The sequence below is a fragment of the Octopus sinensis genome, linkage group LG1, assembly GCF_006345805.1.
Source record: "Octopus sinensis linkage group LG1, ASM634580v1, whole genome shotgun sequence".
Lineage (NCBI taxonomy): Eukaryota > Metazoa > Mollusca > Cephalopoda > Octopoda > Octopodidae > Octopus > Octopus sinensis.
Window position 1 is genome coordinate 123,652,225 of NC_042997.1, and position 10,000 is coordinate 123,662,224.

A 10,000-nucleotide genomic window follows, 5' to 3' on the forward strand; every position below is an offset into this window, starting at 1 on the left:
TCATTCAGATTTTGCACAAGCCTTACTTAGGGTCTGGGGAGTGTCATAGGCAATTTTTTCTTTAACTTTTTGCCTAGAGCGAGCCCACAGCAATATGATATCTTCTCCAGTATGATTCCCTAAAACTTGAGAACTACCCAACCAATTTCATTCAAATTTTACACATGCCTTACTTAGGGTCCATGTAGTTTCATGGGCAAAAACATGTTCAACTTCTTGCCTAGGGCGAGCCCATAGCAATATCATATCTTCTCCACTATTTCAGTATTACGTGTTAAAAGTGAAACCAAAACATTTCTCTATTTTATGTCAGATACTTTCACTTTAACAATAAAAATTAGAGAAAATAATAACAATTGAATTATATGTCGTAAGTAATAATTGAAATCAAACTAAAGTATAATATAATCGTAAAATAACAAAAATAAAAATAGCAATTGGTATAAAATTGAATCAATGACTTGAACTTGAGTAAGTGGTTTCACCTGAATGGGAATAAATAAAAATAAAATTAGTGTGCAGAAATGGAATAGTCCAGATGAAGCTGTGCACATACCGTTTACCACGTATTTTACATTAGATTATCTGCTAAATAGCTAGCATTAAGTATCTATATGAAGTTTGGCTGTATGTAACGTCTGTTTTCTCGAATAGCCTCTTCTACTGAGTACTGCTGTTGGTTTATTTCTTATACCTAAAGGACTATAGCTTCAACTACGCACTGCTTTTTGATTCACCGTAAGGTTTGTTATTATTATTACAGTTTAACTATTGTTATCACGTTTGTTGGTTCCTAGTAAGGGAAACGTTGTTGTGTCGCATTTTTTAAATAATTGTAAACTGCAACCCTTCCCCTTTGGGAGAAGGAGCTTTGGTTATTGTTTAAAAATTGAATTGTGTCCCTATTTGGGGAAATTGACAATATTTTCACCGTTTACGCGGAAGCATTTTTGTTAGAATGCCGTCGATAGAAGAATGTCCAAAGACGAATTTTGCTGCAGCCGTCAGCAGGCGCGGACTCATCAAAATTAAAATGAAAGAAATACAAACCTATTTCGGATTGATCACCGACAAAGACGGTGAATCTAGGATGAAATAAAAAATTAAATTAAAGAAAAGTCTATTGTCTATAAAGTATACAGTGTAGAGAAACAAAAAGATTTGGACACCTGCAGGAAAGCAGCATCAAAAAGTATATTGGTGCGACTATGAAAGATATCTAACCAAAAGCGGTTAATTCGCCACAATAGAAACAAGGTTCGAGCCAACTGGGTGTGCAAGGGAGTACTCGACTCGAACCTTGAAAAGTGGAAATATTTTATTTTTACTTTTATATCTGGGACGTAGGATGACCTGGATATAAATTTAAAATGTCCCCCCAGAAGTAGAGGTAGGCTGGATTGTAGCCACACTTCTATACAAGAGGGAGGAGAAGATACAATTGATTGAAATTACAAGAGACGGGCCTACAATTCCAGTCTGTTATATATTTTGAGTATTGTTATCACTAGCGATATCAAGAAATAACTTTGTATTTTGCATTTTATGTGTAGATTTATACATATAGATGTACATGTAATATGTACACACATATATACACATATATACATGCACTATCACTATGACCCGGCAACGACGGGTCATAATGCTAGTATATATATATAGATAGATATGTCTACATATACATACATATATATATATACACATATACATGCATATAAATATATATACATACATACGTACATATATATATATATATATATACATATACATACATATATATATATAATGCATATACATACATATATATTCATATATGCATGCAAGATATTATGTGCTTTCATATAGTTATATATAATTCAGTATAGTAGATGTAAACAAGCTTGATGAAATAATTCCTGGTAAGCGGAACTGTATATTTTGTGCATAAACGATAATAACGAGATAATCATTCACATCTTCATCGATTAAATTATTGATAACTGGGTGAACAATGAAGAGGGCTTTGTCAAATTGCCTCAACATATGAAAGTAAATGAATTGAAGTAAGGTCAGGAGGTACGTATCCCTATCAACGTGAGTAAAATCAATATAATCAAGAAGTTTTTCTTTTTAAATCCTGAGAGAGGATGATCATTTATCAGTGAGATAAATGTGATCAATAAGTGAAAGGTTATACACAAAATATGTGAAATGTCATCGATAAAAATAAAGAAAGGTTCTTTCGTTTATAGTGTTTGTAAATGTACTGATCTAAAAGAAGAATGAGTGGTCATCATGCTATGTTTGATAATTTGAGATTATTGAAGAGATGAAAACACCACGTGAGTCAAAGCAGATTGACTATCCCCGACTTGATAGCCTCACCATAAAATGAAAGTTTACAAAGCTGTTAGCTTTAACGATTATAGTTAATTCATTCTAAACTTCGCTTGAGAGGACTGCTAACTTTGAAAAAATAAATATTATGCCAAGCAAAAATTAATCACAATCTTAAATTTCGAGTCAATATTTAATTTGTTTCTTAGTAAATTTCACAATATAAACCTGAAGGTATATGCTTCAAATGTGTTCATGGTTTCTTGGTTTTTACTAAAAACTTGACTTAACAGCTAAAGTTCAAAGGTTATAGTCATAAATAACAAAGAAAAATATCGATTTAAACAGGCTTCGGCACAGCAAATAGAAAATGATTATGTTTTCAAGAAGTCGGGTTTATCCTTATGAAATATCGATCACAATTCGAACGAGAAACTGTTTGAATGACCTTATTATTTTAACAATAGAATTAGTTTTCGACAGCGTACATTGTTGTAATTGTCCAATATATATATGTAGTACCACCTAGCTATACGTACATATTTATTAATAAAAGGTTTGAATAGATATTATAGATTAAGATAATACATACACATGTACACCGCCCTCCTTTCAATATATATATATATATATATATATATATATATCTATACACACATACATATACATATATATGTATATATACATATACTTGCGTATGTGCATGTGTCCACTCTCCAACACATATACTTATGTACATACATCGGTGTATGTAAGAGTGTATGTGTGTATGTGTGCGTGAGTTTTAGCCGCTGGTGTCTTTGAATCATAGGTAGGATATGCACCCTTTGTTTATAGCAGAAATTAAAATATATATTGAGCCATTGAACAACGGTATTGGTATATAAATCAACAGAAATTAAGTCAAACAATAGAACCACCAATTTAGTCCTTTCTTTACGACGCAACTCCGACTAAACTTTGGCAATAATCGGTATCTTTTACATCTTTCATAAAATATAGTTTCTATGGTGTATTTTAGATTTTCTATTTTCTATTAATTCACGCTTCTTTGTTTATTTAATAGCCAACTTTTGTTTTATTAGCGTCTTTATTTCTTTATTTCTCTTTTTTTTTGTAACGATTAATTTATATATTTCTTTATTGATGTTTTTAAATCTACCATATATTGTGAATTTTGGAAATTATTCCCGATATAATATATCGAACAGAGTAAGGTATACAACAAATTTCACCTAAAAACGCTTACTAAAAATTAGGTAAAGAGGAAAATGAAAGAATCAGCGGGAGAGTGATAGAAAGTAAGTAAAAGAAAAAGAGCGTTGTAGAGAAAATATGTACTTTTCCTTTTCCTATATTTAAAAGTAGAAATCAATTTCATGCATTGCTACACATTTGCTGGAGTCGATTAAGGTTCTTCGTTGCTGTGTATAAGCCTTGCGATTGTCCGGTAAAAGAAAAGTAACGTTTACGGAAATAGATTTCATTTGGCTGACAAGTGAAAATCACATTGAAATAAATTGGACATATTTTGGATATTTTCTACGCAAAATGAATATAATGTAGGCAACGTGTTTCTGTTAAATTCAGCAGAGTAATTACATATTCGATTGCACGAATAGTTTTCCTAATGCCTAAATTAACTTTCATATTTAGGAACAGATATTCCAACACACACACAGAAATATGAAAATATCTTTAAATTCATGCATACATACATCAGCACATACAAACACACACACATATGTATATGAATATATATATATATAATATATATATATATTATATATATATATATATATAGGTATATACATATATCTATATATATAAACATACATATATATATGTGTGTATATATAATTATATATATTATATATATATATACATACATATACATATACATTCATGAATATACATTTTGTGTATGTGTGAGTCCGTACGAGTTGTGATACGCGCATTGTATGAATATTATACATACATGTATACATACGTACATAGATATATATAAATTTATATACATCTCTCTCTCTCTATATATATATATATATATTTATTTATATATATATACATATATATATATATGTATGTATGTATAGCAAATGAAAGGCAATTTAATAAAGACAATGATAAAAAGAATTTATTATTAATCACAACAATTGTTTCCACACATCTAGCATCCATTCGTCTTGGGTGGGACACTCAATAACTGGTTCAGGAGCATCCGCTGGTGCAGAAGTGTTTCGTCGAGTGATCAATAAATACAACTCGTTACTCGTTAAACTGACTGTTCTGCAATGTAACTTTCCGTTTTGTAGAAGGAAAAGCAGCCAACCGGAGGAAATAACTTCGTTTATATAGATCAAAAATAAAATCACAGATGGCAAAAGGAAAAACGAACACGCAATCCAGCGAGAAAAGTATTAAAATTAACCGTTAACAGATATGGATGTATAAACGCCCTTTATTATTTAAAGCATTTCTATCCAAATTCTTTGGACATGTAGGGATAGCACCGATGTTATCAGCTTTTCAGTGACCATCCTTTTGTGAAAGGATGGTCGAAATCCCTGTTGGTGAAAGAGGGATTTCGATATCCTGCTATCATCTGATATTTTTGCCGAGGTGTATGTTTTTCTGGGATGTTGGACACCAGGAGAACAAGCTGTTGCACGGAAATCTCTACTTCTTTAGCATATGGATCTGCCAGATATTTTGACATGATATTAAATAACGATGGGCTTCTGAATCCCAAGCTATTGCCTAAAAAATTCTAAATCTAGGCAGTATTCCCGGGACGTTTCAAGGTGTGCATTGCGGCCCAGTTCGGGGATGGTATTACACTCGATGCCAAAGTTTGGTGCCAAACCCTCCGGGATCTTCCATACGTGCATTATAGCATATCTCGCCCGTCTTCAATCCGGGAAGAACATTCGTAACATTTTCAGGTCTTCTCAGTAATGCAATCTTCGGGGTAGAATTGCTAAATCACCTCATAATCCGGTATTAATTTCACACCGTAAGTGGACAAGAATTGTCCACATGGCTGAGGAGAAATGTTTTCCATTTAACCGGCATAGTTTCTTGGTGATACGCACGTGAAATGTGGCGTTGTTGTGGCATGTTAGCACAAGCTTCATGGCAGGATAGGGCTTGGAATTTCCCAACATTTAACTGCACGTCTACTTCTGACAATTCAGGACATCAAGGTTTTCCTATGTATGAATGTATGTGTATGTATATATATATATATATATATATATTATATATATATATATAATATATATATAATATATAATATACATATATATATACACATATATATATACATGCATATATATATATATAATACACACACACACACACACACACACACATATATATATATATATATATAATATTGGGTCATCCCATAAATAATGCGTTTTTTTATACTTCTTATATTTTTCAAAATTAAGATTAAAGTTCTATTTTAATCTAAAATATACTCTACAATGCTATTCCATCTATCTGGTTTATTTACACGGCTCCCCTTCCAAAATACACTTTTCCGTGACGAAAGATACTCCTCCAGTACTCTTCTGAACTCGTCTACCCTTCCCACTAGCTCTTCACTGAACAGAATCCTCCAGCAGATCATCTCGATCAGCTGCGGTCTTTGCAGCTCGTGCAGCAGCAGTTCTTGCAGCATTCCTCCTTTGGTGAATTGCATGTTTTTCTTTATTATCTGCAGTTCATGCTGCAGCAGTTGCTGTAGTGTACCTTGTATGGTGGATGACACGCTCTTCTTGACTCTGTCTAGCGGGTGCTGCAGCTGTTGATGCTGAATTTCGTTCTAGGCGATTACTCCGCTGCTCATCGCTTTCCATTGCTCTTGCAATAGCTGCACAGCAATTTCTGTATCCGTAATTGAAGTCTCCAGCGATGATTCTTTATTTCTCTTTTGCAATTTCTCTGCTACCTCTGTATTTCGACCTTTGGAGGATCTCTTCATTGGAGACATCTCAAATAATATGACGTACTAAAATTAAATGACAATTCTATGCTAATAATAAAATATCACTAAATAGAGGTAAATAATATAAATATCTTATCAAATTTTTAAAAATACATGCAGTGAACTTTTAGGTTAATGTACAGGTGATATGTTGTGCGCGGCTGAAGAAGGCCACAGACATACATTATGCATTGTTATAAATCTGTCTAATAAAGGCCCGAAACACATGTACCGCTGAATCCTTCGCATCATTGTTATTATTTATTTTGATCAATATATATATATATATATATATATATATATAGTATTTATATATAATATATATTGCATGTATAGTAGTATATATATATATCTATGTATATATATATATATATATATATATAGATAATATATATATATTATATAATATATATATATATATATTATATATATATATATATATATATATATATATATATATAAACTTATAAATGTATAAATTTAACCTTAAAAGTATTTTTTAATATGCTGGCCATTCATAAAATTTTTTCGAAATAATTTTATCGTACATTAGATGTAAATTTAATAGTCTTCACTTCCGGACTCTCTCACTCTGTGAAAGTTTCTAGTTCGAATCAAACGTGTCCCGAGATGTGCTGGAGATTTTCTATTTTGGATATATTTGGGGTACTTAGGTCTGCTCAGGACTTAGTGCTTGCTTTTTCCATGAGTATGAGTAAGAATTTCATTTATACCTTACGTATTTAGCGCTGAGGAGGGGAAAATTCTTATGAATTAACTCTGAAATTGGGACCAATACGGTAAAAATGTTTTAGAAATTCCTATCGGCTTGTTTCGAGACGCACAAATTATAATGGTTATCGACAATTTGTCTTTTTTCGGCGTATTTGGCATTAGAATTTTTCTTTTGCCCTTATTTTATAACTATATATATTATATATATTATATATATATATATATATTTGTAAAAAATGAAGTTCGAAAATGCTGCTATATTATACAATTTTTGATTTTTATATATACATTATAACATGTTTATAATGTATATATAGAAATTAAAAATTGTAAATATAGCAGCATTTTCGAACTTCATTTTTTACCAATATATACCTACTCGTTATACGAGCTAATCCTATTATAAATAATATATATATATATATATATATATAATATATATATATATATATATATAATGCTAATAATAATTATATTAGGGAATATAACTCCAAAAACATATCACATAAGTACAAAAGTACTTATGCGTGTACTATTTTGATCTAGATAAACGTTTAATCATATTTAATTATATTTATGTTTATGTCTATCATTGTTTGAATTACGTTATAGTGGTTCTTCTCTAATTTATATATAATATATATATATATATATATATATATATATATATATATATATATATATATATATATATATATATATATATATATATATATATATATATATATATATATATAATATATGTGTGTGTGTGTGGTGTGTGTGTGTGTGTGTATGTATATATACATATATGCAAAATGCAAAATACGAGGGTTTCGTTCGCAGTTGATCTAAAAGACTAGGTACACTAGTTAAGTGCGTTAAGGGATTACTAGCGCTCAGAGATTATAGCCGAGAAGGTAGTTATAGAGACATAATAGATTTCTGATATAGCGGATATATAATTGTTAAAGAGCGCAACAAATGTTAGGGCAAAGTTAACATCTCAAGTTATATACATTAGTACGATTGTAAAAAACTTTTCAAAGGCTTACAGCTGTTTATGGGATGTTCCAGAGTAGATATCGGAGACAACGTATGCTAAGCAACTATCGCTGCATGATCTACAGAGAATGATGAATAATGTGCAATACGCATACAGGGAATCCTGCAGCAACTGTTGCTGCAAGAGCTGCAGAGACCGCATTAGATTCGCTTTCATCAACTCCTTATTCCTTTATTCCTGTCCTCTATATCGTCATTTCATGAATCTATATCCTCCTTGTTTTTCCTATTTGTCTCCGATGACGGAATATCCCATACTCTGGGAAGTCCCAAAAACAGTTGCAAGACTTTGAAACAGCTGTAAGACCGTGTGTATCTTAATAGTGATTTACTGTTGGTTTGGGGGCGGTGGCTCCGATTTTAGCAAGAGGTATTTAAATACCACACTGATTCTAAGTTTAGTTTATAGACTTGCTAGCCACCTTATTATTATCATTCAACACGTGCAGTACTTCAAAATGCTTTGTTCAAAATGTATGTGCCTCACAATCTTCACGAATACATCGCTTTTCAACCGGAAGAACTTGATAAAGCTACTAGTGAGCATGACACTACCTGGATCAATAATCTTCTAGCAATAGACAAATATTTTATAGAATGACCCAACAAATTAATACAGTAGGCAGAATGGCATCAATATATATATATATGTATATATATATTATATGTATGTGTGTATATATATATAATATATATATATATATATATGTATTTAATTTTGTTTTAATAGGAGTGTTTATGTATATGAGATTGTGTGCGAGGTTTTAGTTGTATAATTTATTTATCTGTATGAGTGTGGGGTGTAAAATATTGTTGTATATATTGAGTTTAGTGAGTATGTATATGCGTATATGTGAGGGAGTATAGTATCTGTTGTGTTGTGTGTGTTTTGCGTGTGTGTGTGTTTGTGTGTGAATGTGTATATGGGGTTGTTATTTAGGTTTTGGGATGTATGAGTTAATTTGTCTGTGTGGGAGGGAGTGGTTTTGGTGTATATGGAGGTTTATAAGTTAGTTTAGGTATGTGTATAAGTCGTGGGTCTGTGGTTTACGTGTGTGTTTGTGTGTGAATGTTTAGGTTTGGGGGGGATTACTATATAGGTTTGTTATAGAGTTTAGCAAAGGAGATTTTATCGTTATATGTTTTTTAAGAGTTTTGGTTTATCATGGTTTTTTTTAGGGAATTCGTAGTAATTTGTCTTTTTTCGATGTTGGTTGTTTTATTATATTGTTTCATTCATAATTTTTGAGTGGTGTTCGTTTTGCCACGTGAATTTTATTGTTAATTCCATTTCTTCCATTTCTCCATTCATTAATTTAGAGATGTTCGTTTCCAGAGCGGTTATACTTTTTATATATGTGTTAAGTTCTTTGGTAAAGTAATTTTGTTTGGTGTATATGTTGAGGCTTATATGTACTTGTGGGTGTGTGTGAGTGGGGTGGGAGTTTTATTTGTTATGGGTGTGTGGTTTACGAGTGGTTTTGTGTGTGAATGCATTGGTTAAAGGAATTGCTATATAGTTGTTTTAGTGTTTAGTAAAGGGAGGTTTTATCATTTCGTTTTGGTGAGTTTTAGCTTATCATGGTAGTTTTATAAAAGAATCCATTCATATTTTTGTGTTTATTGTCTGTGTGGGGTTGAGTGGGTTTTGGAGTATATGTTGAGGTTTATATGTATGTATTGGTATGTGTAAGAGGTGTGGGTATTTGTATATGTCGTGGGTGTGTAGTTTACGTGTGTGTATTTGTGTGTGAATGTTTAGGTTAGGGGGATTGCTATATAGGTTTGTTATAGAGTTTAGTAAGGGAGATTTTATCATTATATGTTTTTATGAGTTTTTGGTTATCATGGTAGGTTTGATAAGGAATTTGTAGTAATTTGCGTCTATTTGCGATGTCTGTTGTTTTA